The sequence below is a fragment of the Oryx dammah genome, unplaced genomic scaffold (assembly GCF_014754425.2).
Source record: "Oryx dammah isolate SB20612 unplaced genomic scaffold, SCBI_Odam_1.1 HiC_scaffold_13, whole genome shotgun sequence".
NCBI classification, from domain to species: Eukaryota; Metazoa; Chordata; class Mammalia; order Artiodactyla; family Bovidae; genus Oryx; species Oryx dammah.
Window position 1 is genome coordinate 7,004,927 of NW_024070197.1, and position 27,724 is coordinate 7,032,650.

A 27,724-nucleotide genomic window follows, 5' to 3' on the forward strand; every position below is an offset into this window, starting at 1 on the left:
TGGTGATCCTCAATCTCCCTGTATTTCTGCCTTTCTTCTTCCACCTCCGCCCTCCCTTCCTCCCAACTCTCTGGCACTCCCAAGTGGTTATGCTTCCTTTCAGCTCGCTTCTTCTCTCAGCTCCTCCAATCTCTAGAAGTCCCCTTTCTCTCCCAGCAGGATATTGTGGCTCTGGTCCCAACTCTTGTATCCCCTTTGCAGGCTGTCTGTGTAAACTGCCTCTCCACTGTCGCCCTCTTTGGGACCCCTGATTTACAGACGCTCTCCCTTGAAGGCTATAGAAGAGGGCGGCAGAGGATGAGATGGTTGGATACCATCCCTGGACTCAACGGACAGGGATTTGAGAAAACTCTGGGAGATACAAGACTCGCAGAGTCGGAAAGAACCACCACACCTTCCTACGTTGCTCACCTTTAACACTCCGGAGATCCTGCTTTTCTCTGAATTTCTCTCCTTTCCCCACCCGCTCCCTTCAAGGCTCATTCTCTTTCATGAAGCTGTCTCTTCCAAGTTCCTCACAGTCCTCTTCACTGCCATCGCTTGTCCCACATGCTATTCTCAATTTTCCATTTCTCTAGGAGTCGCTGTCTCTGCTTCTTCTGATCCCGCCTTCCGCCCACTACTAACAGGGTAGGAGACTGAATAAGAAAAGCCCTCCCGCAGGGACCGGGAAGAGAACGCGGCCTCTCCGGGAGCGGGGCGGCCAGCGAGGCCTCCAGGGCCTGAGGAAAGGCTGAAGAACGTGGAGCGAATAAACCACCTCGCCTAATAGAACTGTATGTAGTGCAGAAAGGATAGAGGGATCAGTGAGGTCAGTAAACAGCTTTAAGCCAGAAAAAGTGCGAAACGCAGGGTTTCAGTGTTCCAAAAGCAGGAACCGGCTTCAGTGCGGACTTTAAACCAAAAGGCAGGCGCCCCTTCGCCACTTACGGAGATGTTTGAATTTGCTGAGCGTTGGGGGAGGCGGGAGCAGGGATTTAGAGTCAGTACCACCCTCAGAGCCGGGGTACAAAGAAAGGAGACTGCGAGAGGCAGGTTTGACTCCAAAGACAGAAACTCACGCTGCGCTGGAACCTCCACTCGCCGCTCTCCGCTTCTGCGTGTGTCACGGTGCCGCACAGGCAGAAAGATAGCTGGAAGGCCTGCAGGCGGGGCCTGGCCGTCCTGGAGTGCGTGGTACAGAGAAGCCTGACCAGCCGGACCTTTGGAATGTGAGGCGGAATCCCCAAGAGCAGAGGGGCGGGTCCTCTCGGATTGGCAGGTGCGGCGGGGCGGAGCGTTCCAGCGCGGCGCGGCACGTTGAGGAGGGGCGACTCGGCGCAGGGGGGGCAAAGCGTCCTGGCGCAGCAGGCAGTTCACTTCAGTTCAGTACAGTCTCTCAGTTGTGTCCCAGTCTTTGCGACCCCATGAACCGCAGCACGCCAGGCAACCCTGTCTATCACCAACTCCCGGAGTCCACCCAAACCCATGTCCATTGAGTCGGTCATGCCATACAAGCATCTCATCCTCGGACATCCCCTTCTCCTCCTGCCTTCAATCCCTCCCAGCATGAGTCTTTTCGAATGAGTCACCTCTTCACATCAGGTGGCCAAAGTATTGGAGTTTTAGCTTCAACATCATCAGCCCATCCAATGAACACCCAGGACTGATCTCTTTAGCATGGACTGGTTGATCTCCTTGAGTCTCAAGGACTCTCAAAAGTCTTCTCCAACACCACAGTTCAAAAATATCAATTCTTTGGTGCTCAGCTGTCTTTATAGTCCAACTCTCACATCCATACATGACCACAGGAAAAACCATAGAGTTGACTGGACGGACCTTTGTTGGCAAAGTAATGTCTCTGCTTTTGAATAAGCTATCTAGGTTGGTCATAACTTTTCTTCCAAGGAGCAAGCGTCTTTTACTTTAATGGCTGCAATCACCATCTGCAGTGATTTTGGAGCCCCCCGAAATAAAGTCAGCCACTGTTTCCACTGGTTCCCCATCTATTTGCCATAAAGTGATAGGATCGGGTGCCATGATTTTAGTTTTCTGAATGTTGAGCATTAAGGCAACTTTTTCCCTCTCCTCTTTCACTTTCATCAAGAGGCTTTTTAGTTCCTCTTCACTTTCTGCCATAAGGGTGGTGTCATCTGCATATCTGAGGATATTGATACTTCTCCCAGCAATCTGGATTCCAGCTTGTGCTTCTTCCAGCCCAGAGTTTCTCATGATGTACTCCGCATATAAATTAAATAAGCAGGGTCACAATATACAGCCTTGACGTGCTCCTTTTCCTATTTGGAACTAGACGGTTGTTCCATGTCCAGTTCTAACTGTTGCTTCCTGACCTGCATACAGGTTTCTCAAGAGGCAGGTCAGGTGGTCTGGTATTCCCATTTCTTGAAGAATTTTCCACAGTTTATTGTGATCCACCCAGTCAAACGCTTTGGCATAGTCAATAAAGCAGAAATAGATGTTTTTCTGGAACTTTCATGCTTTTTCCATGATCCAGAGGATGTTGGCAATTTGATCTCTGGTTCCTCTGCCTTTTCTAAAACCAGCTTGAACATCAGGAAGTTCACTGTTCACGTATTTCTGAAGCCTGGCTTGGAGAATTTTGAGCATTACTTTACTAGCGTGTGAGATGAGTGCAATTGTGCGGTAGTTTGAGCATTCTTTTGCATTGCCTTTCTTTGGGATTGGAATGAAAACTGACCTTTTCCAGTCCTGTGGCCACTGCTGAGTTTTCCAAATTTGCTGGCATATTGAGTGCAGCACTTTCACAGCATCATCTTTCAGGAGTTGAAAGAGCTCAACTGGAATTCCATCACCTCCACTAGCTTTGTTCACAGTGAAGCTTTCTAAGGCCACCTTGACTTCACATTCCAGGATGTCTGGGCCTAGGTGAGTGATCACACCATTGTGATTATCTGGATCGTGAAGATCTTTTTTGTAGAGTTCTTCTGTGTATTCTTGCCACCTCTTAATATCCTCTGCTTCTGTTAGGTCCATACCACTTCTGTCCTTTATTGAGCCCATCTTTGCATGAAATGTTCCCTTGGTATCTCTAATTTTCTTGAAGAGATCTCTAGTCTTCCCCATTCTGTTCTTTTCCTCTATTTCTTTGCATCGATCGCTGAAGAAGGTTATCTTATCTCTGCTTGCTATTCTTTGGAACTCTCCATTCAGATGCTTTTATCTTTCCTTTTCTCCTTTGTGTTTTGCTTCTCTTCTTTTCACAACTATTTGTAAATTCTCCCCAGACAGCCATTTTGCTTTTTTGCATTTCTTTTCCATGGGGATAGTCTTGATCCCTGTCTCCTGTACAATGTCATGAACCTCTGTCAATAGTTCATCAGGCACTCTATCAGATCTAGTCCCTTAAATGTATTTCTCATGTTAACTGTATAGTCATAAGGGATTTGATTGAGGTCATACCTGAATGGTCTAGTGGTTTTCCCTACTTTCTTCAATTTAAGTCTGAATTTGGCAATAAGGAGTTCCTGTTCTGAGCCACAGTCAGCTCCTGGTCTTGTTTTTACTGACTGTATAGAGCTTGTCCATCTTTGGCTGCAAAGAATAGAATCAATCTGATTTTGGTGTTAACCATCTGGTGATGTCCATGTGTAGAGTCTTCTCTTGTATTGTTGGAAGAGGGTGTTTCCTATGACCAGTGCATTGTCTTGGCAAAACTTTAGTAGCCTTTGTTCTGCTTCATTCCATATTTCAAGGCCAAATTTGCCTGTTACCCCAGGTGTTTCTTGACTTCCTACTTTTGCATTCCAGTTTCTTATAATGAAAAGGACATCTTTTTTGGGTGTTAGTTCTAAAAGGTCTTGTAGGTCTTCCTAGAACCGTTCAGCTTCAGCTTCTTCAGTGTTACTGGTTGGGGCCTAGACTTGGATAACTGTGATATTGAATGGTTTGCCTTGGATACAAACAGAGATCATTCTGTCGTTTTTGAGATTGCATCTGAGTACTGCATTTTGGACTCTTTTGTTGACCATGATAGCTACTCCATTTCATCTAAGGGATTCCTGCCCACAGTAGTAGATATAATGGTCATCTGAGTTAAATTCACCCATTCCAGTCCATTTTAGTTCAATGATTCCTAGAATGTCAACGTTCACTCTTGACATCTTTTGTTTGACTCTTCCAATTTGCCTTGATTTTGGACCTGACATTTCAGGTTCCTATGCAATATTGCTCTTTACAGCATTGGACCTTGCTTCTATCACCAGTCATATCCACAACTGGGTATTGTTTTTGCTTTGGCTCCATCCCTTCATTCTTTCTGGAGTTATTTCTCCACTGATCTCCAGTAGCATATTGGGCACCTACCGACCAGGGGAGTTCCTCTTTCAGTAGCCTATCATTTTGCCTTTTCATACTGTTCATGGGGTTCTCAAGGCAAGAATACTGAAGTGGTTTGCCATTCCCTTCTCCAGAGGACCACATTCTGTCAGACCTCTCCACCATGTCCCGCCCATCCTGGGTGGCCCCACAGGGCATGGCTTAATTTCATTGAGTTAGGCAAGGCTGTGGTCCATGTGATTAGATTGACTAGTTTTCTGTGAGTATGGTTTCAGTGTGTCTGCCCGCTGATGCCCTCTCACAACACCTACCGTTTTACTTGAGTTTCTCTTACCTTGGACGTGGGGTATCTCTTCACGGCTGCTCCAGCAAAGCGCAGCCACTGTTCCTCACCTTGGACGAGGGCTATCTCCTCACCACCGCCCCTCCTGACCTTGAATGTGGAGTAGATCCTCTCGGCCCTCCTGTGCCCATGCAGCCACCACTCCTTGGATGTGGGGTTGCAGCTGGCGGAGGAAACTGTAATTCAATACTCTAAAAACTGCTAAAGGGAACTGCTTCCAGGGGACTTCTCCTTGGAAAAAACGTTACAATAGAACTAGATGGTTTATGAAAAAGCAAACGAATCACGTTGCCAACAAAGCTCCCTATAGACAAACTGGTTTTTCCAGTAGTCAGCTGGGGATGTGATTAAAAAGGGGGTTTGAGAGTTGGTCCATAAAGAAGTCTGAGCATAGAAAAACTGATGCTTTTGGACTGTGGTGCTGGAGATCAGTCTTGAGAGTCCCTTGGAGAGCAAGGAGATCAAAGCAGTCAATCCGAAAGGAGACCAACCGTGGATATTCATTGGAAGGACTGATGCTGAAGCTGAGGCTCCAATACTTTGGCCACATGATCCAAATGTTGGACGTATTGGAAAAGACCTCGAGGCTGGGAAGGATTGAAGGCAGGAGGAGAATGGAACGATAGAAGATGACACTGTTAGCTGGCATCACCAACTCAATGGACATCAGTTTGAGCAAACTCCAGGAGATGGTGAAAGACAGGGAAGCCTGGCATGCTGCAGTCCACGAGGTTGCAATGAGTGAGTCATGACTGAGCGAGTAAACAGCAACAACACATCACTGATAGGACATAGACTGGGAATTTGTGGAGTGTTTATCTGGTTTTTTCCCAGGGAAACAGGGGGCCGAGTGAGGGTCTTAAATCAGTGATAATGAGGAAGGGTGGCTTTTGGCAGTAAGCCTTTTCCTGGAAGTGAAGTGGGAGAATTTTTTAATCTTTGCTCCTTTTCCTATTTGGAACCAGTCTGTTGTTCCATATCCAGTTCTAACTGTTGCTTCCTGACCTGCATGCAGATTTCTCAAAGGCATGTCAGGTGGTCTGGTATTCCCATCTCTTGAAGAATTTTCCAGTTTATTGTGATCCACACAGTCAAAGGCTTTGGCATAGTCAATAAAGCAGAAATAGATGTTTTTCTGGAACTATCTTGCTTTTTCCATGATCCAGCAGATGTTGGCAATTTGATTTCTGGTTCCTCTGCCTTTTCTAAAACCAGCTTGAACATCAGCAAGTTCATGGTTCACGTATTGCTGAAGCCTGGCTTGGAGAATTTTGAGCATTACTTTACAAGCATGTGAGATCAGTGCAACTGTGCAGTAGTTTGAGCATTCTTTGGCATTGCCTTCCTTTGGGATTGGAATGAAAACTGACCTTTTCCAGTCCTGTGGCCACTGCTGAGTTTTCCAAATTTGCTGGCATATTGAGTGCAGCACTTTCACAGCATCATCTTTCAGGATTTGAAACAGCTCAACTGGAATTCCATCACATCCACTAGCTTTGTTCGTAGTGATGCTTTCTAAGGCCCACTTGACTTCACATTCCAGGATGTCTGGCTTTAGGTGAGTGATCACACCATCGTGAGTATCTGGGTAGTGAAGATCTTTTTTGTACAGTTCTTCTGTGTATTCTTGCCACCTCTTCTTAATATCTTCTGCTTCTGTTAGGTCCATACATTTTCTGTCCTTTATCGAGCCCATCTTTGCATGAAATTTTCCCTTGGTATCTAATTTTCTTGAAGAGATCTCTAGTCTTTCCCATTCTGGTCTTTTCCTCTATTTCTTTGCATTGATCGCTGAAGAAGGCTTTCTTATCTCTTCTTGCTATTCTTTGGAACTCTGCATTCAGATGCTTATATCTTTCCTTTTCTCCTTTGCTTTTCACCTCTCTTCTTTTCACAGCTATTTGTAAGGCCTCCTCAGACAGCCATTTTCCTTTTTTGCATTTATTTTCCATGGGGATGATCTTGATCCCCGTCTCCTATACAATGTCAGAAACCTCATTCCATAGTTCATCAGGCATTCTATCTATCAGATCTAGGCCCTTAAATCTATTTCTCACTTCCACTGTATAATCATAAGGGCTTTGATTTAGGTCATACCTCAATGGTCTAGCGGTTTTCCCTACTTTCTTCAGTTTAAGTCTGAATTTGGTAATGAGTTCATGATCTGAGCCACAGTCAGCTCCTGGTCTTGTTTTTGTTGACTGTATAGAGCTTGTCCATTTTTGGCTGCAAAGAATAGAATCAATCTGATTTTGGTGTTGACCATCTGGTGATGTCCATGTGTGTAGTCTTCTCTTGTGTTGTTGGAAGAGGGTGTTTGCTATGTCCAGTGCATTGTCCTGGCAAAACTCTATTAGTCTTTGCCCTGTTTCGTTACATACTGCAAGACCAAATTTGCCTGTTCCTCCTGGTGTTTCTTGACTTCCTACTTTTGCATTCCAGTCCCCTGTAATGAAAAGGACATCTTTTTTGGGTGTTAGTTCTAAAAGGTCTTGTAGGTCTTCATAGAACCATTCAACTTCAGCTCCTTCAGTGTTACTGTTTGGGGCACAGACTTGGATAACTGTGATATTGAATGGTTTGCCTTGGAAATGAACAGAGATCATTCTGTCGTTTTTGAGACTGCATCCAAGTAGTGCATTTTGGACTCTTTTGTTGACCATGATGGCTACTCCATTTCTTCTGAGGGATTCCTGCTCGCAGTAGTAGATATAATGGTCATCTGAGTTAAATTCACCCATTCCAGTCCATTTTAGTTCGCTGATTCCTAGAATGTCGATGTTCACTCTTGCCACTCTTGTTTGACCACTTCCAATTTGCCTTGGTTCATGGACCTGACATTTCAGGTTCCTATGCAATATTGCTCTTTACAGCATCGGACCTTGCTTCGGTCACCAGTCACATCCACCACTGGGCATTGTTTTTGCTTTGGCTCCATCCCTTCATTCTTTTTGGAATTATTTCTCCACTGATCACCAGTAGCATATTGAGCAGCTACTGACCTGGGGAGTTCCGCTTTCAGTATCCTATCATTTTGCCTTTTCATACTGTTCATGGGATTCTCAAGGCAAGAATATTGAAGTGGTTTGACATTCCCTTCTCCAGACTTCCCTAAGAAGGCTAATAAATAACTTCAAAGAATCTGCCCTCGCTGCCATAGAGGAATGCATTGGGCCAAAGACTGTAAATCTAAATTTGATATTGAAGAAAAACCTATTCCAGGAAACTCCAAAGAGTTCCCCCCCAGGTCCCCTACAACAAAAACCAGGGGAACTTCTTTGTCCTCAAATCCTCAACATCCAGCAGTATTGCCGTCAATATACCAGCCCTGAATGATTTTTCCCTTTACCCTCAAGCAGTCCCTTCTAGAGTATCTACCGGACTTTTTGGACCCCTGCCCCCACAAACCTTTGGTCTTTTACTTGGCCAATCTAGTTTGACATCTAAAGGAATTACTGTTCACCCTGGAGTAATTGACTCAGATTATAAACGAGAGATTTAAATGATGATGTCATCTCAGATTCTATAGCAATTCAAAAAGGGGGACAAAATTGCTCAATTACTTCTTTTGCCTTACATTTCTATTAACTCCTCTAATAACATACAGACAAGCAGATTCGGCAGATCAAAAACAATCCTTATGGACATCATTGGTATCTCAATATGCCTGGCCGCATATAAATATCAAAATTAATGGTACAAGATTTTTTGGTCTCCTCGACACTGGATCTGATATTACTATTATTTCCAAACACTTATGGCCCCAAAAGTGGCCTATACAAAAAATCTCTTGCCAAATTTCAGGAATTTCTCAAACCAAAGTACAAGAAATTTATCAAAATATTCAAATCTACCCATATGAAGGACCAAAAGGCCAGCCTGCAACATTAAGACCTTATGTGATAGATGCACCCCTTAATCTAATAGGAAGGGACTTACTTATGCAATGGCAAACTTAGATATACATCCACGTTTTTCCTAGGGGTCACTGCTCATTTAACAAACCAACCAATGATTAAAATAACTTGGAAGAATGACGAGCCTATTTGCACAGAACAATGGCACCTTACGAAAGAAAAATTACAGGCTACTAAAGAACTTATAGACACACAATTAGAATTAAAACATATTGAGGAATCTTACTCTCCTTGGAACTCGGCTATTTTTGTTATAAAAAATAAATCTAACAAATGACATCTCTTAACAGACCTTAGAAGAGTTAATGCATCTATGAAACCCATGGGTGCACTACAACCAGGGATCCCATCCCCTACTATTATTCCTCAAAATTGGCACATTATTATTACTGATTTACAAGACTGATTTTTAAATATACCTTTACACCCTTTAGACCGAGATTCACTTTCTCTCTCCCTTTTCCTAATCACATTGGGCCTCATAAAAGAATTCAATAGACTGTTACCTCAAGGTATACTTAACAGTCCTACTATTTGTCAAAATTTTGTGGCCAAGGCTTTATATCCAATGTGACAGCAAGTCAATCATGCATATATCATTAATAATATACTGTAACTACAAAAAGGAGAAGTGATATTTTTGACACTGAATGGCCATGATATTCATTCTTTAGACTCCAGAAAAAACTGATTTAAATAAAATCTTTTTTGAAATTGCAAAACCGGTTCTTCTTACATGTGCAGTTAGGAAAAGGTTAACTTTTAAAATACTTTTTTGGAGCTCCAATTCTGCCTGGGAAATAAAAACAGGCCTAAGAAAAAATCTAAAGTTAACTCTTATCATGTCCTTGGGATACACAGCCCACTCTATCTGGGACTCCAGCCATAAACAAATTGGTGTAACTCAGGAAACAGAAAAAAACATTGGTGAAGGGTTTTCATTTGTTGGGCTGATGTTTGCTGCTCAATCTCCATATTCCCTGCCCTTATAATAAATATAACTAGTATATAGGAGAAATAAGTATAAACCTTTAAGATTAATCATGTTAACCTTAGGTTAAATAAATTCCTTTCTTGATTGTAACTCACTACACCCAACCCTATAGGAATGCAACTTTATTTGGGGGGTGGTGCCTGGTTTAAGAAAAAACACCCTTGGAAAAAATCAGTTTTCTGGTGTTCAGAAAGAAAGGATCATAAAATGTAAGCAGGCCTCATGACCAGAAGATGATGTAAAACCCCTAAGACCTTTTTTTATACATTTATATGAAGCACCTGATCTTGATACAGGTCAGGACTGCTGACCCCCGCGTGACTTTAAAAATTTCCATTTGTCTCTATGTGTAACAAAAGGTATATAAGCAAACCTGAAAATAAAGAAAATGGATCAGTTTCTGGAAAGACTGATTCCCCCGTGTCGTTCTTTCTTGTTCTCCGTTTTCCTGGCTAAATTATTCAGCCTCTTTTTCTCCACTAATATTTCCTACTACACTATCCATTTCTAATCTCTCTATATATCTGTAATTAAATAAGTTTTTTCCTAGGATGCTGATTCCGTCTCCCCCTCGAATTACCCTGGATCCACCGGGGCTGGACTCTGGCATTTAAAAAACTTACTGCAAGGAGATATCTTGACACAAGCAGAAAAACATCTCGAAGAACTAAAGGACTCTTCTCTTCCTCTGCCCATTTGGTACCGAGACAGGTTGAATAAACAAAGGAAATCTGGGAAATTAATCTTATAGAAAGAAGGGTATGCTTGTATTTCCCCAGATGGATCCAATGAACTCACATGGCTTCCTCTTTGGAAGATCCGACCCAAGGGGGTCCCCGGCCTTCAACATAGAAACAAGAAAACAAAAACCCCAGGAGGAAGAAATTCCAATACAGGCCATGGTGGCTCTAAAGATCTCCAGAAAGCACTGCCCTTGGCAGCATCAACCTTAGGATCTCTGGTCTTGGGGAACAAATAAAAACCCTTACTAATCAAGCTGAAAATCCAGTTTTTCAATAGAGAATGCCTCAGAGTCCTGAAAATATATTTGTTGCCCTACTTGCTTTGCTTGCTTGCGCCTCCCCACAACTCAAGCTGAACTAATCAATCACACTGGGCTTACATACCCAACCCTTTACTTCAGGTTGTAGAATGGACAGAGAAAGGACCAATCATATTAACCAATGACTCCATACATATGCTTTCTCCCTGGAGCCTTAAAGGGCCCTCACACCCTGAAGAAGACGGGAAACTAACATCTCTCTAGGTTATGAAGTCCTTCCTTTGTGTATGGGCCCAGCAAAATTATGCATAAATGTTAGCAGACAAACTTGGGCTTTTGCCCTGCGTCCAAAAGAGGACTTTCGGATGTAGCTTAGATTATTTACTGGCCTTACTTTGTCCGTGAACCATGTTTATACTACTGAAACTTGAGGGAAAGAGTTAGGGAAAGAACAAAGAACACTATGCAAAGCGTTTACTAATAAGAACTTTAAATATACTCCGGTTCATTGGGACAAGCATCAGGCCAAATCAGGAAAATTGATGTTTGTGGCTAATCATACAATTGTCGATTGGGGACCCCATGGTATGTGGTTATCTAACTGCTCAGATGATATTAACAGCACTGCGTGTGATTATGCTACTCAAGTAGCGCAGAAGATAGTAACACTATAATGCAACATTACCATGACAAAGGACTTCTTGGGTGGCTTGATGGTGGAATGGCACCCACCTCGTCCTCGAATAGTCCTCAATACCCAGATTGGGCCTGGAAATTTGCTGCGAGCATCGAGCACCAAAGACTTAGGACTTGGACTGGACATTTCACAGGGACTAATCGTAGTCACAGAAACTATTTCTTTCATTATACTCAATCATATTTCATACAAGCTTGTGTTCCCCTTCCTTTTGTTCTAGCTATAGGAAGTTTACAATTCAATAAGACTTCATGTTCTGTAACTTGTATAAATTGCAAATTATGTACTTAACTCTTCTGTTTCCTTAAGAAATGAATCTCTTTTGATTCTTCAATCTCAACGTAGTCTGGGGGTACCAGTAAATCTCCAGTGGCCCTGGGAAGAAGGCCCCATAGCTGGACTTGCTTCCCGGTTACTTACTAAACTGCTCCAGTGATCTAGACGATTCATTGGATGGCTGATTCTTGGCATTTGGGGATTAATAGCTATTTGCACCACTGCTGCCGTCACTGGCATTGCTTTACAAATCTCAATTCAAACACATAATTTTATCCAAAATTGGACTACAGATGCCCATACTATGTGGCCCACTCAGGCTCAGATAGATGAGCATATTCAAGATGAAATACAGGAACTAAAATCAGTCATCAAATGGGTTACAGAGCAATTAATAAATGTACAAAAAAAGGTGATGCTAAAATGTGATAGGAATTCTACTCAATTTTGTGTTACACGTGTTCAATTCAATAAAAGTACCTACACCTGGGAACAAATCAAATTTCATTTACAAAACATACATGATAATGCCTCTCTGAGTGTACAATTGTTACAAAAAGAAATTTTTGAAATCTTTTCTAAAAATCTGCCCTCTTCCACTAATTTTGAACAACCAGCTGATCAATTATCTGGGTTAGACCCACGCGGATGGTTTCAAAGCATTACTCATAGCACTGGGTCTGGAACTGTAATTTTGGTGATTGTCTTGACAATTATATTTGTTGTTCACTGTTGCCTTCATGCAAAATTGTTAGAACTAAACAAACTCAAATGGTTAGAACCCTTTTTACAAGTAAGTGGGAATTGTCAGGGAATGTTTAACAAGAGGATTCCAATGCACTGTTCCCCATAAATGCTCTGTTCCTTATCAGTTTCTGTTGTCAGAAACCAGTGGAACAGCATGCAGCTCCCAGGACTGAGGTCATAGGATGAGACAGGCTTGAAACACCTTCAGTAAACATTCTCCTTATGACACAACTGCTTAGTCTTGATCCTCTTTCTTGGATATGGACTGTCTCCTGACCTTGTGACCATTATTAATCTCTTGTTCCCTTGGTAATGGTTGCTGTCCATTTGGTTTTCTGATTTTTATCAAAAGAAATTTCTTGTACAACAGCCTATATATACTCACAGAAAGATCATTAAAGCAACTTTGCTCCATCAGAGCTTGCATGCCCATGTCTTTCTTTCTTTCTCTCTCTTTCTCTCTTTCACGTTCTTTACATCGACTCCAGACCGCCAGGTTCCGGTCCATTAAAAGACTCCAACAGATTCCAACGCAATATACTCTTTAATCCCATAACTATTGTTAATACAGTTTTATTTGCTTAAAATTTTCAAACTTGCCACAAGGGGATACTTTGACAAAGCAGAAACACATTTTGAGGCATTGAAGGATACTTCCCTTCCTCTGCCCATTTGGTAATAAGACGGGTTGACTAAACAATGCAAATCTGGAAAATTAAAATTACAGGGAAAGGGGTATGCTTGGATTTCTCCAGATGAACCCAACAAATGACCTGGCTCCCTCTTCGGAAGATCCGCCCCAAGGGAGCCACTGGCATTCAAGATAGAGAAGAAACAGCGAAATCCCCAGGAGGAGGAGTTTCCAGTACAAGCCATGGTGACTTGAAAATTTCCAAGAAACGCTGCACTCGAGGTCATCAACCTTATGATTTCCCCACTTGGGGACAGATAAATACCCTTACCAATGAAGCTGAAAATCTGGTTTCTCAACAGAGAATGCCTAGGAATCCTAAAAATATTTTTGTTGCTATGCTTGCTTTTGCTTCCCCCACTCAGGCTGACTTGATTAATCACACTTATTGGCTTATATACCTAACCCCCCTTTATTGCAGGTTGTAGAATGGACAGATACAGGACCAGCTGTATCCACTAATGACTCAGTACATATGCCTCCTCCTTGGAGCTTGGAGGGGCCCTCTCATCCTGAGGAGGAAGGAAGATTAACATTCCTCTAGGCTATAAAATCCTTCCTTTATGCATGGGCCCAGCAGAATTATGTATTAATGTTAGTTGACAAACGTGGGCTTTCATCCTGCCTCCAAAAAAGAACTTCCACACATTGTTTAGACTGTTAACTTCCCTGTCCTTTTATGAGAACCATGTCAATACTACCAGCACTCTAGGACAAGGACAAAAGTTGGAATGTAAGGGGTTTACTTGTAAGGATTTTAAATATACTCCTGTTTATTGAGACAGATGTCAAGCTAAATCATGGAAATTCATGTTTGTGGCCAATTACACCATTGTTGATTGGGGACCCTATGGTATGTGGTTATCTAACCTCTCAGAAAATATTAACACTACTATGTGTGATTATGTTACTCAAGTAACATGGAAGATGACCAACAGTTCAATGGAACACTTCCATGACAAAGGACTCCTTGGCTGGCTTGATGGTGGAATGGCACCTCCTCGCCCTCAACTTGTCCTCAATAAACAAATTGGGCCTGAACAATGGGACATCTGGAAACTTGCTACAAATACTGAAAACTTGGAACTTGGACTGGATATTTCACAGGGACCAGTCATACTCATAACCATTCCTTCCATTATAATCATTCATATTTTATACAAGCTTGCGTTCCCCTTCCTTTTGTCTTTGCCATAGGAAACTTACAATTTAATAAGACTTTATGTTCTGTGACTTGTACAGATTACAAATTGTATACTTGTCTTAATTCCTCTATTTCTCTAAAAAAACGAATCCCTTTTGATTCTTCGATCTCGACATAGTCTGTGGTTGCCAGCAGACCTCCAATGACCCTAGCAAGAGGATCCCATGGCAAGATTTACCTCCCAGGTACTCACAAAATTACTCTGACGATCTAAGCAATTAATTAGATGCTTCATTCTTGGCATTTTTGGGTTAAATAGCCATTTGCACCACTGCCGCTGTCACAGACACTGTTTACAAACTTCAATTCAAACACGAAACTTTATTCAAAATTGGACTAAAGATGCTCATACTATATGGGTCACTCAGGTTCAGAAAGATGGAAAAGTTCAAGATAAAATTCAGGAATTAAAAAACAGCCATCCAATGGGTTGGAGATCAATTAACAGATTTACAAAAACAAGTATTATTAAATTGTGATTGGATTCTACTCAATTTTGTATCACTCCTCTTCGGTTCAATCATAGTGCTTACAATTGGGAAAAAAATCAAATTTCATTTGCAAGATATGCATAATAATGCTTCCTTAAATGTACAATTGTTGCAAAAGGAAATCCTTGAAACCTTCTCTAACAGTCTACCCTCTTCCAACAATTTGGAAACCCTAGCTGAACAGCTAGCTGATCAATTATCTGGGCTAGACCCTCAAAGATGGTTTCAAGGCATTACACATAGTATTGGATCTGGAACTATAATGCTGATAATTATCCTGGTGATAATTGTAACATACCGATGACTTTCAACTAAAATTGTTCAAATTAAACAAACTCACTTGCTCAGGGCCTTTTTCACAAAAGTATCTACAGTCATCCCCAATTATGAAAAAGTAAAAAAGGGGGAACTGTCAGCGGATATCCAACTTTAAAGGATCCAACATGATATTTTCTTCTTTTGTGTGCTGATTCTCAAGGACTCTATTCTTTATCAGTTCCTGGAAAACAGGAACGAGCAGAGCTGCACGTAGTTCTCAACACTGAGGTCATGAGAAAGAGCATCTGCTTGGATTCCCTTCAGTGACCTTTTACTTGAAGGTAATCTGTTCAGTTATGCCCCTCTTCCTCAAGATATGGAATGCTTTCTGGCCCTTTCAAGATTGTTATTTGCTTCGCTTTGTTTTTTCCTCAATGTTTTTACTGCCTAAAGCTGCCTTGTATAAAGATATATAAACATGCGTTTTTGCAAATAAAGCACCCCTGTTTCACTTGAGACTTGGGTCCCCTGCTTCCTTCTTCTCGTCGACTCCATTCCTCAGGTCCCGGTCTACAAAGACCATGACAGCTCTGTCTTCAATTTCCACAAATAAGAGTAACTCTACTTTAATCATACATACAACAGTTATTTCTATCCAATGGAGAACATGACCCTATTCCTATGCATTGTTCCTGGCACACCATCAGTCCCTGGTAACTCTCCCTCTCCTCCTACGAAAAGCCCAGGCCTTTCAACATCTTGCCTACTCTGTTCAAGGTCAGTTGGTAGAACATTATGTTTTATAACAGGCTGGACTATGTACACAAGGGCTTCGTGATCCTACTGACCATGATGGGTCATGTCCTAGTTTTACATTATTTTCTCCCCTCCCTGTTGCTAATTCACACACACTATTGAATTTTGTATTTCAGGCTGTGTGTTTTTCCAGGGAACATGCATGTGAATGAATTGTACCTAATGAAGTCAGTCCCTTCATCTCATTGATTCCTTCCCAGAGACCATCGTGAAACGCATGTAGCAAATGCATTTGATCAATGTATTACCAAAGTCCAGCTCTTAGAGCTCACCACACAACAGGCCAATAAACTGAGAGACTACTTGTTGGGCAAGAAATAGTGACTTTATTCAGAAAGACAGGAGACCAAAACGATGGCGGACTACTGTCCCAAAGAATCATATTTGCTGAGGTAGAATTTGGGTTTCTTTTACACAAAAAGATCTCTATAGCTTCTCTTCAAATACAGACTTACTGCAGTTGCTGAGTACCTGAACTAAAGTCATCAGAGAATACATAGAGTGAAAAAGGTAAAGTCTGGGAAGTATGGCCCCACTATGTTCCTATCTTGTGACTTTTGGGTAAGATCCTTCCCACACACATTACATTGCTGTGTGTTTTCTCCAGGATAAATACTCTGATACTACTGGTGAGACGAGAGGATAGGGTTATTTATTTATTTATGTTTAACATTTGTGAAATTGGTGAGCAATCTTTCTAGAATGAATTCATGTTCTAAAGACCTGAGTAATACATATATATCTGGCTTCTAACCACTATCAATTTTCTCATGAAGCCTAAGATGTTGCCACACTCACGATATTTGTATGGTTTCCCAGTAGGATGAATTCTCTCAGCAACAGTAGGGTGTGAATTTTGAACTTTAAAATTTGAAGACTTCTGCCACATACCACATTCACATGAGTTTCCCTCATGTATGGATTTTCTGATGTTTAGTGAATGCTGAGATCTGAATAAAGGATTTTCCACACTCAAAACATTTGAAAGGCTTCTCTGTATGTATTTTCTGATGTTTTTTAAGGTTCGAATTTTGACTGAAGAACTTGCCACACTCACTACATCTGAAAGGGCTCTCTCCAGTATGAATTCTCCAGTGAAGTTGAAGATGTGATTTTTGACCGAAGACTTTTCCACACTCATCACATTTGTAAGGTTTCTCTCCAGTATGAACTGTCTGATGCCTTAAAAGGGTTGACTTTAGACGAAATGCCTTGGCACACTCATCACATTTGTAAGGTTTCTCTCCAGTATGAACTGTCTGATGCCTTAAAAGGGTTGACTTTAGACGAAAGGCCTTGCCACACTCATCACACTTGTAAGGTTTCTCTCCAGTATGAACAGTCTGATGACTTAAAAGGGTTGACTTTTCACGAAAGACTTTGCCACACTTATCACATTTGTAAGGTTTCTCACCAGTATGAACTGTCTGATGCCTTAAAAGGGTTGACTTTAGACGAAAGGCCTTGCCACACTCATCACATTTGTAAGGTTTTACTCCAGTATGAACTGTCTGATGTCGAGCAAGCTTTGAATTTCGGCCGAAGACTTTGTCACATGTATCACATTTAAATAATTTCTTTCCTGTATGAATTTTCTTAGGTCTCCTGAGGTATGAGTGGTCAGTAAAGGCGTTGCCACACTCATCACAAGGTTTCTCTCCAGTATGAACTGTCTGATGCCTTAAAAGGGTTGAATTTCGGCTGAAGACTTTGTCACATATATCACATTTAAATAATTTCTTTCCTGTATGACTTTTCTTATGTTTCCTGAGGTATGAGCTGTGAGCAAAGACCTTGCCACACTGATCACATTTGTAAGGTTTTTCACCAGTATGAACTGTCTGATGACTTAAAAGGGTTGAATTTCGGCTGAAGACTTTGTCACATATGTCACATTTAAACAATTTCTTTCCTGTATGACTTTTTTTATGTCTCCTGAGGCATGAGCTGTCAGCAAAGGCCTTGCCACACTCATCACATTTGTAAGGTTTCTCTCCACTATGAACTGTCTGATGACTTAAAAGGTTTGACTTTACACGAAAGGCCTTGCCACACTCATCACATTTGTAAGGTTTCTCTCCAGTATGAACTGTCTGATGACTTAAAAGGCTTGACTTTAGCCGAAAGGCCTTGCCACACTGGTCACATTTGTAAGGTTTTTCTCCAGTATGAACTGTCTGATGACTTAAAAGGCTTGACTTTACACAAAAGGCCTTGCCACATGCATCACATTTATAAGGTTTCTCTCCAGTATGAACTGTCTGATGACTTAAAAGGGTTAACTTTACACAAAAGGCCATGCCACACTCATCACATTTGTAAGGTTTTTCTCCAGTATGAAATGTCTGATGTCTCAAAAAGGTTGACTTTACATGAAAGGCCATGCCACACTCATCACATTTGTAAGGTTTCTCTCCAGTATGAACTGTCTGATGCCTTAAAAGGGTTGACTTATCACAAAAGGCCGTGCCACACTCATCACATTTGTAAGGTTTCTCTCCAGTATGAACTGTCTGATGCCTTAGAAGAGTTGACTTTACACGAAAGGCCATGCCACACTTATCACAATTGTAAGGTTTCTCTCCAGTATGAACTGTCCGATGACTTAAAAGGCTTGACTTCAGACGAAAGGCCTTGCCACACTCGTCACATTTGTAAGGTTTCTCTCCAGTATGAACTGTCTGATGCCTTAAAAGGGTTGACTTTAGACAAAAGGCCTTGCCACACTCGTTACATTTGAAAGGTTTCTCTCCAGTATGAACTGTCTGATGACTTAAAAGGGTTAACTTTACACGAAAGGCCATGCCACACTCATCACATTTGTAAGGTTTTTCTCCAGTATGAACTGTCTGATGACTTAAAAGGCTTGACTTTACACGAAAGGCCATGCCACACTCATCACATTTGTAAGGTTTCTCTCCACTATGAATTCTCTGATGAATTAAAAGGGTTGACTTTACACGAAAGGCCTTGCCACAGTCATCACATTTGTAAGGTTTCTCTCCAGTATGAATTGTCTGATGACTTGAAAGTGTTGACTTTACACGAAAGGCCTTGCCACACTCATCACACTTGTAAGGTTTCTCTCCAGTATGAACTGTCTGATGACTTAAAAGGGTTAACTTTACACGAAAGGCCATGCCACACTCCTCACATTTGTAAGGTTTTTCTCCAGTATGAACTGTCTGATGACTTAAAAGGGTTGACTTTACATGAAAGGCCTTGCCACACTCATCACATTTGTAAGGTTTCTCTCCAGTATGAACTGTCTGATGGCTTAAAAGGGTTGACTTTACACAAAAGGCCTTGCAACACTCATCACATTTGTAGGGTTTCTCTCCAGTATGAACCTTCTGATAACCAGCAAGGTTTGAATTTCGACTAAAGAGTTTGTCACATATATCACATTTAAATAATTTCTTTCCTGTATGAATTTTCTTATATCTCCTGAGGTGTGAGCTGTGAGTAAAGGCCTTGCCACGCTCATCACATTTGTAAGGTTTCTCTCTAGTATGAACTGTCTGATGATTTAAAAGGATTGACTTTACATGAAAGGCCTTGCCACACTCATCACATTTGTAAGGTTTTTCCCTGTGTGCTTTGAGTTCTTGTGTTGTTACTGAAGGATTCATAAAATCACTCCCATATATATTAGAAACACTGGTTTGGACACAAGGAGGAATTCTTTGAACTGGTGAAAATGACAAACTGTTGTTGACAGAACTCTTAACTTCATTATATTCAGAAATTATTCCGCCAGTTTGAAATATCTGCAGTTTATACTGAAAGTTAAATCCAAACCTCTTTCCAAAGGGCTTGATGCCTGCATCCTTTCTATCATGTGAATCTCTTCCATCAGGCTTATTTCCGTTAAGGCTTACAGGTGAGCCTTTGTAATTTATTTTGTCATCTCTCCCCTGACACTCAAAGTCACACATATTCTCCTGACTTTCCCAAAGATGAGAATGTTTGATTTCACAGCTTTCAGGGCTTCCCAGCATCAATGTTTGGAATGTTTCTAGTTTATCACTGTTCGTTGTGGGTTGTAAATGCTTGATCACATGTGTAGGAGAGATATCTACAAGATGAAAAGAATCATAGGTATCCCGCTCACAATAATTCAAAAATAAATGTTTCATGTTGAATATATATTACACCAAAAGTAATACTTACATCAAGTTATGAAACACCACAATGATCACCTTAAGTGTTTAGAAACATTAAAGGAATAGAATCCTTAACTTAAGAAAGCATAACATAAATTCACCGTTACGGTAGCCTAGTTTTAAAAACCATATGCCAAACACACTCACATTGGACAATTCTATGCCAACTCTCAAAAACAAAGTGTTTTTCTACCAGGACCAATAGGAACATATTGCTGGGAGCCAGCACAAGGAGTTCTGCCTGCAGCAAAGGTCATGAGGTTAAGGGGTCCGAGAGGCAAAGGCGAATCTGGCCTTAAGGGAGACTCACTGGATTTTCTCGAGCATCTACCCCCCAAAACCAGAGTCTGCCTGCTGTTCTGCATTATGCTTTTCACTTACACTTCTGACATTAACAGGGGCTGTCCCTCACCACCTTCCTCTAAAAGGAATTAACTTAGACCTCTAGTCAATAAGTCTCCTGGGCGTAAAAAGAATGTCTAGGCTTAAACCCCTCTGATAGCTTTCTAACTTACCTGTTCTGTCTGGACTTTTACAACCATGCATGTGATTGTTTACAGCCCCCCAACCACGAGAGGCACGAAGCTTAACACATCTTAAAGATACAGAGCCTTTTTTAAAGAGCTAAGAATTATATTGGTGTAGGTTTTGATTGTTGAGTTAATGACTGCCGCCAGGCCTCCATATCCTTTATCTTTTAGGCACCTAGAGAATATTAATCAATGTAATTGGGATGTAGAAAAAAGAATATAGTAGTTTTGATGTTAGCAATACTAGACTTTTGAGTTAATGAATTTTCTCTCTGTTATAAATCATTGTACTCCTCTTTCCTTGTTATAAATTGTTGTGTCCTCGCTATGTAAGAATGTAACCTTAATTAGTTCTTTCTGAGAGTGGCATCAGACGTTAGTAAGAACAACACTGTAAGGGCAATTGTTTTCTGGTTGACGGATCCTTAACAGAAAAGGGGCATAAAATGCTAATAGGCCTCCTGGCCAGAAGATGATGTAAATCACCTAAGACCTGTGTATACAGCTAAGTATGCAGAGAGAAAGCCTGGTCTTGATAAGGGTCAGGGCTGCTGACCCTGCATGACTTTGTATTATCCATTGATATCTATGTACAACTAAAAGTATAAAAGCTTTTCCTGGAAAATAAAGGATGGACCAATTTCTCAGACCACTTACTGGAAAGACTGGCTTCCTCCAGGTCTTCTTTTCTTTCTTACTCTATTTTCTGGCTGATTCCCGTCTGGAGCATAAAGGATCATCGTGTCTACTTATTTGTCTGGGCTTCTAAGACCCACGCGAGAGGGAGCCCAAGGAGGGGCACCCTCCGCTATTCAAGCGGGCGCCTGTGGCCTTACGTAGATGGTGAAAGTCTCTTGAATGAGGCTTTATTGGCTTTCTATGTAAACCAAGGAATACAGCCTCTTTCTCTCCTCTATTTTCTTAACTGCAAATCTTTCCTTATCTCTCTCTTCATCTATATATCTCTCTCGCCATGCCGTCCCGCTTTGAATTACCCTGGATCCACCTGGGCTGGTCCCCGGCAACGTATCAATCAACAGTTGTCTCAAATTGAAAAGAAAAATATTACACTATCACTGTATTCTGCAAACTTACAATACATAAATAAATTCTAAACAATATATTATATTTTGTGACAGTAAATAATCCAAAACCAAGCTTGCCCAATTAATAATTAACTCTTCCTAATTGGTTGTTTACAATTGAAAACAAATGAGAAAATGAAGAATATGACTAAAACAATTTTTTGGAAACAACATACTTTTTAAATCTGCTATAGAACTACGTACCCAAAAGAAAAAGCATTTTACAATGTTAACAAGTACTATGTGTCAGCTGTATTGCAGAATGCACGCTAAAAGACCATCATCTGTAAATGACACATAAATTAAGACGTAAAATATACACCGGTTTTCTAACAGCCAATAAACAATGCAATCCCCACCTATGTTTTTGTTATTTAGTCACTCAGTCGTGTTTGCCTCTTTGGGACACTATGGACTGTAGCAAACCGGGCTCTATCCATGGGATTTCCCAGGCAAGAATAGTGGAGTGGGTTGCCATTTCCTTCTCCATGGGATCTTCCTGACTCAGGGATCAAATCTGCATCTTCTGCATTAGCAAGTGAATTCTTTACCACTGAGCCACCAAGGAAGGCTAACCTCTAGCCATGCACTATTCTTAATTACCTAGTTTAATGGCACCAAAATATAATAAACTAAAAGTGAGAGCTTTGTGTATTTATTGACTAGGGACAGACACAATATTGCTGAAAAATGTTGCAAGTGAAACGCATACAAGATATAATGTAGTTGAGGTTTGACAGAAAACAAAATTCGGTAAAGCCATTATCCTTCAATTAAAAAATAAATAAAATTTTAAAAAGATATAATGTAGAGCTAGAACAAATAATTTCACAATTTGTATGGAAATACAAAAAAACCTCAAATAGTCACAGCAATCTTGAGAAAGAAGAATGGAACTGGAGGAATCAACCTGCCTGACTTCAGGCTCTACTACAAAGCCACAGTCAACAAGACAGTATGATACTGGCACAAAGACAGAAATATAGATCAATGGAGCAAAATAGAAAGCCCAGAGATAAATCCACGCACCTATGGCCACCTTATCTTTGACAAAGGAGGCAAGAATATACAATGGATTAAAGACAATCTCTTTAACAAGTGGTGCTGGGAAAACTGGTTACCACTTGTAAAAGAAAGAAACTAGATCACTTTCTAACACCATACACAAAAATAAACTCAAAATGGATTAAAGATCTAAACCGAAGACCAGAAACTATAAAACTCCTAGAGGAGAACAAAGGCAAAACACTCACCAACATACATCACAGCAGGATCCTCTATGACCCACCTCCCAGAATATTGGAAATAAAAGCAAAAATAAACCAATGGGACCTAATTAAACTTAAAAGCTTCTGCACAACTAAGGAAACTATAAGTAAGGTGAAAAGACAGCCTTCAGAATGGTAGAAAATAATAGCAAATGAAGCAACTTACACACAACCAATCTCAAAAATATACAAGCAACTCCTGCAGCTTAATTCCAGAAAAATAAACAATCCAATCAAAAAATGGGCCAAAGAACTAAACAGACATTTCTCCAAAGAAGACATACAGATGTCTAACAAACACACGAAAAGATCCTCAACATCACTCATTATCAGAGAAATGCAAATCAAAACCACAGTGAGGTACCATTTCACACCAGTCAGAATAGCTGTGATCCAGAAGTCTACAAGCAATAAATGCTGGAGAGGGAGTGGAGAAAAGCGAACACTCTTACACTATTGGGAATGCAAACTAGTAGAGCCACTATGGAGAACAGTGTGGAGATTCCTTAAAAGAACTGCAAATAGAACTGCCTTATGACCCAGCAATCCCACTGCTGGGCATACACACCGAGGAAACCAGACTTGAAAGAGACCCATGTACCCCAATGTTCATCGCAGCACTGTTTATAATTGCCAGGACATGGAAGCAACCTAGATATCATTAGCAGATGAATAGATAAGAAGGCTGTGGTACATATACACAATGGAGTATTACTCAGCCATTAAAAAGAATTCATTTGAATCAGTTCTAATGAGGTGGATGAAACTGAAGCACAGAGTGAAGGAAGACAGAAAGAAAAACACCAATACAATATACTAACACATATACATGGAATTTAGAAAGATGGTAACGATAACCCTGTATGCAAGACAGCAAAAGAGACACAGATGTATAGAACAGGCTTTTGGACTCTGTGGGAGAGGGAAAGGGTGGGATGATTTGGGAGAATGGCATTGAAACATGTATAATATCATATATGAAACGAATCGCCAGTCCAGATTCGATGCATGATACTAGATGCTTGGGACTGCTGCACAGAGATGACCCAGAGGGATGGTATGGGTAGGGAGGAGGGAGTGGTGTTCAGGATGAGGAACACGTGTATACCTGAGGTGGACTCATGTTGATGTATGCCAAAACTAATACAATATTGTAAACTAATTAACCTCCAATGAAAAAAATACATTTATATTTAAAATATATATATAATGTAGATAAAGTCATATCATAAAGAACATGATAGAGTATAGATATTACCTTTTTTAAGCAAATCAATTTTGAGTACTTACTATAAAACATGTATACTGAAAGCAAACAAACATGCTTTTCTCTAATCAGAGCAGGAGACACACCGATTGGCCCACAAAGTGGTAAGAGAACCAGGATATGAATCTGAACCTACTGGGACTACTGAAAAAACTTATTTGTAAACATGACCACCCACTGAATGAATAAACTGGAAAATATTTTTTAAAAAAATGTAAAGAACTTAGAAAGAAAATATCAAGGAAGATACAAGACAGAAATAGTCTGTTTAAATATTATTCAACCACCTCACTTCGAAATGGGTTGTGAGTCATCATGGATGCACAGAGTGATTTAGGTCATGTCCTGAGAAATGTGTTCAATAAATGATCAGAGATTATCTTTACAGTGAGAGTATGTAGAAGGTGGAGGGGTGTGATAGGTAAGAACAATGTTTCCATCCACATCAAGGAACTACATGAGGACTGGTCAGGACTAAGAAAGGGCCTGCGTGGAGCACAGGGTACACAGGTTTCTGTCAGATATCAGCATGTGACTGCATGTCTCTGTGAAAATAACTGAGAGCACAAACTAACATACTGACCTTAAAAGAAAAGAACTGGTTCAGCAAGTTTATGGGCATTATACTATGGGTATGGGACAGAAACAAGAGAGATTTTATTTGACTGTGATATATGGAGAAATCAGGATAATACCTGTTATACTATTTACAATGTAATGTATCCAACTGTGAATTTTGTAAGTTACAATGGAATGCTTATATTCAAGAAAAACATACACAATATTCCAGGATATTGTGTAAGAATCTTATTAGCAGAAATCAGAAGGAAAATCCAGGAAAAGGCTATCTAAACCTGGGTTCCTCTGCCAAGTATGATTAACCTCTCCATTGGACATTTATTTCATTTCTTCTTCCACACACGTTCATCTCAAGATCGAGGAGTATCAAAGGAAAGGAGGGATTGACACTGACTCTGGAAGACCTTCCCAGTTACAAAAGCCTTGCTGAGGCGTCCAACTCTTTTTTGTAGAAAAAGGCTTTATTCTCCTAGACCTTCCCTGAGTTCGAAAGAGCAGATTCAAACAGATACTAATACATAAAAGGACATAAAAGGATCATACCATGATCAAGTGGGATTTATTGCAGGGATGCAAGATTTCTCAATATCCACAAGTTAATCAGTATGCTGCACCACAGTAACAGTTGAAGACTAAAAACCATATGATCATGAATAGATGCAGAAAAGCTTCTGACAAAATTCAAGTGCCATTTATGATAAAAACCCTTCAGAAAGTCAGCAAAGATGGACCCTACCTCAACATAATTAAGACTGTATATGTCAAACACACAGCTAACGTCATACTCAACAGGGAACAACTGAAAGCACTCCCCTTAACAACATGAATAAGATAAGAATGTTCACTATTGCTACTTTTATTCAACATATTTTTGGAAGTCCTAGCCACAACAATCAGAAAAGAAAAAGAAATAAAAGGAATTCAAGGTAAAAAAAAAAATTAAAAAGAAGTAAAATTGTCACTATGATGCTACACACAGAAAAGCCCGAAGATGCCACCAGATGACTACTAGACCTCATCAATGAACAGAGTAAATTTGCTGGATACAAAATATATAGAAAACTGCTGCATTTCTATACACTAATAATGATATATCAGAAAGTAAAATTAATGAAACAATCCCATTCACTATCTCAGAGAAAAGAATACAATTCTAAGGAATAAACCTACCTAAAAAGTCAAAAGAACTGTACTCATAAAACTATAAGATGCTGATGACTGATACAAAAGATGACACAAACAGATGGCACAAACATATATCATGTTCTTGGACTGAAAGAAGTAACACTGTCACAATGACCATACTATCCAAGGCAATCTACATATTCAGTGTAACCCTTATCAAATTAACAATGATATATTTCATAAAACAAAGAAAAACTTAATTTGTACCAAAATACAAAAGACTCTGATATCTAAAATGATCTTGAAAAAGAAGAACAGAGCTGGAGCAATCATGTTTCCTGAGTTCAGACTATACTACCAACTGACAGTCAACAAAGTGAAAGTGAAGTTGCTCAGTCATGTCCAACTCTTTGTGACCCCATCGACTGTAGACTACCAGGTTCCTCTGTCCATGGGATTTTCCAGGAAAAAATACTTAAGTGGGTTGCCATTACTTTCTCCAGCAGATCTTCCTGACCCAGGGACTGAACCTGGGTCTCCTGCATTGGAGGCAGATGCCTTTACTGTCTGAGCCACCAGGGAAGTGGTATGATGATGGCACAAAACAGAAACACAGTTCAATAGAACAGGACAGAAAACCCAGAAATAAACCAATTTACTTAGAGTCAATTATTCTATAACAAAAGAGGAAAGAATATAGAATGAAGAAGTCTCTTTAATAAGTGTTGCTGGGATAAATGGATAGTTATATGAAAAAGAATGAAATTACAACATTCTCTAACACCATACACAAAAATTAACTCAAAATGTGTTAAACATCTAAATGCAAGACCAGATAATATAAAGTTCATAGTGGAAAACAAATGCAAAACACTGACATAAATGTCAGCAAAACTTTTTTGAATCTATCTCTTAGAGTCATGGTAATAAAAGCAAAATCAAACAAATGAGACCTAATTAAATTTAAAACCTTTTTGCAAGGCAAAGGAAACCAAAAACAGAACAAAAATTCAACTTTTGGACTAGGAGAGTATATATGCAAATGATGCTACCTATAAGGGATTTATTTCCAAAATATACAAACAGTTCATACAGCTTAATATCAAAACAAACAACCCAATCAAAAACTGGGCAGAAGATCAAAACAGATACTTCTCCAAAGGAGACAAACAGATGGCCAACAGTCACCTGAAAAGATGTTTGACATCTCTACTTATGAGAGAAATGCAAATCAAAACCACAAAAATGTATCACCTCACACTGGTCAGAATGACCACCATCAAAAAGTCTACAAACAATAAATGCTTGAGAGGATGTGGAGAAAAGAGAACCCTCCAACACTGTTGGAAGGAACATAAACTGGTACTGCCACTTTGGAGAATAGCATGGAGGTTCCATAAAGAACTAAAAATAGAGCTATCACATGAACCAGCAATTCCAATCCTGGGCATATATCCAGAAAGGAAGAAAACTAATTCAAAATGATACATGCACCCCAGTGTTTTTAGCAGCACTATTTATACCAGCCAAAACATGGCAGCAACCTCATAGATATGAGAATGTGAACTTGGACAAAGCTGTCCTGGGATAAATTCCCATACCATTTACAGAGGCTAAAATATATGGTCCTTGATACATATCAACAACACTGTCATGATGCCCTTGACAGAGTCTCCAAAGCCAGAAAATAACCTGGAAAGATCTATCAGGCTCTCGTGATACATTCTCTCTCATAATCCTAGAACATACTGACCATTCTACTGGATAGCTTCAAGTGGTGACTTGTACAGAGCAAGAAAATAACATTAGGAATAGTGTCTCCATCACAGTTTTCTGTTACCTACTAAATCCACTACACAGAGACTCACCAGAGGCTGCCAATTAAATATAGGTGGATTATCACAGCAAGGAAACCAGGTAAAATTTCAGAACCTCAGAAATATATTTCAAAGAAATTGAAGAGGTAAAATG

General features: G+C 40.3%; 2 protein-coding genes and 2 long non-coding RNA genes across 12 annotated transcripts in view; 2 read left to right on the forward strand and 2 right to left on the reverse strand.

Annotated features, from left to right (window-relative positions):
* Nucleotides 1–27,724, reverse strand: part of LOC120871952 (zinc finger protein 665-like) — a 385,017-nt gene that overhangs the window by 243,885 nt on the left and 113,408 nt on the right. The window lies entirely within an intron of this gene.
* LOC120871962 (zinc finger protein 347-like) overlaps nucleotides 1–27,724 on the reverse strand; it is a 232,281-nt gene that overhangs the window by 43,660 nt on the left and 160,897 nt on the right. The gene's annotated exons all lie outside the window — the stretch shown is intronic.
* Nucleotides 11,079–27,147, forward strand: LOC120872097. The gene is made up of 3 exons (XR_005723178.1): nucleotides 11,079–11,200; nucleotides 12,957–12,960; nucleotides 27,138–27,147. It is a non-coding gene; the product is annotated as an uncharacterized LOC120872097 (long non-coding RNA).
* LOC120872085 lies at nucleotides 18,095–18,908 on the forward strand. Its single transcript, XR_005723165.1, has 3 exons — nucleotides 18,095–18,140; nucleotides 18,477–18,644; nucleotides 18,813–18,908. It is a non-coding gene; the product is annotated as an uncharacterized LOC120872085 (long non-coding RNA).